The sequence below is a fragment of the Gossypium hirsutum genome, chromosome A07, assembly GCF_007990345.1.
Source record: "Gossypium hirsutum isolate 1008001.06 chromosome A07, Gossypium_hirsutum_v2.1, whole genome shotgun sequence".
Classification (NCBI taxonomy): domain Eukaryota; kingdom Viridiplantae; phylum Streptophyta; class Magnoliopsida; order Malvales; family Malvaceae; genus Gossypium; species Gossypium hirsutum.
Window position 1 is genome coordinate 39,321,963 of NC_053430.1, and position 1,273 is coordinate 39,323,235.

The 1,273-nt window shown below is 38.0% G+C and overlaps 1 non-coding gene across 1 annotated transcript; it reads left to right on the forward strand.

The window, feature by feature from the left end:
• The first annotated feature begins 511 nt into the window (after nucleotides 1–511).
• LOC121203899 (small nucleolar RNA R71) lies at nucleotides 512–617 on the forward strand. The gene has a single exon (XR_005898831.1). It is a non-coding gene; the product is annotated as a small nucleolar RNA R71 (small nucleolar RNA).
• Nucleotides 618–1,273: the final 656 nt, after the last annotated feature.

Here is a 1,273-nt window from a genome sequence, read left to right on the forward strand (position 1 = left end):
AGGGTGGTTGTTGGAAGCTTGGAGGTGGTGGTCTCTGATTCCCTTGGCCTCCCCATGAGAAATTTGGGTGGTTCCTCCAACCTGCATTGTAAGTATTACTATAAGGATTATTTTGAGATCGATGATTATTACCCATGTAATTTAACTGCTCGTTCTCCATGTTGTGGCCATAGGGTGGGTGTTCTGAATTGCTTGATCCACCTCCACTTGCTTCGTACTGCATTACTGGGTGAACCTGTGAAGAACCAAGAAAACCGTCAATTTTTCTATTCAAAAGTTCTACCTAATTAGAGAGCATGGTGACCAAATTGACGTTAAAAACACCGGCTATTTTCGTTGGCTTTCTCCTTATGACTTGTCACTGATAATTATTTAGTGACATCTCTTCTATAAATTCATAAGCATCCTTAGGTGTCTTATTATTGATAGTTCCACCAGCAGCTGCGTCAATCATCTGTCTAGTGAAGGATTCATGCCATTGTGAAACGTTTGAGCCTGTAGCCAGAGTGGTAACCCAAGGTGAGGGCATCTTCGCAAAAGGTCCTTATATCTCTGCCATGCATCGTAGAGTGTTTCTAAATCCATCTACACAAAAGAAGAGATATCATTATGTAATTTAGTCGTTTTAGCTGGCGAAAAATATTTTAATAAAAACTTTTCAGTTATTTGTTCCCAAGTAGTGATTGACCCTCGTGGTAATGAGTTCAACCACTGTTTAGCTTTGTTCCTCAATGAAAAAGGGAATAACCGAAGGCGAATGGCATCATCAGAAATGCCATTGATTTTAAAAGTGTCGTAAAATTCTAAGAAATTCACCAAATGAGTGTTTGGGTCTTCGTCCTGCAAACTATCAAACTGAACAAACTGTTGGATCATTTGAATGGTGTTAGGTTTCAGTTCAAAATTATTCACAGCAACAACAGGCCTAACTATGCTCGATTCATTTCCTGTTAAAGAAGGTTTAGCATAATCATACATAGCACGCGGAGTAGGATTCTGATTTACTGGATCAGTGGTAATTGCAGCAGGTAGCGAATTTTCTTGGTTTTCAGCCATCTCCTATGTAACAGCCAAATTTTTCAGTGGTGTCGGAAACAGTGATTCGAGATCACTAAATCCGACTAGTAAGTTTAAAAATTTTAACAAATAATAATTATAGGCCAAGCGCGAACTTAAAAGAATTATTTTTAATTAGTAATTTTACGATTTTAAAAGAATTAATCAGGTAAATTGGGTTGAAAATGAGGTATCGAGACCTCGGATTCATAAACTG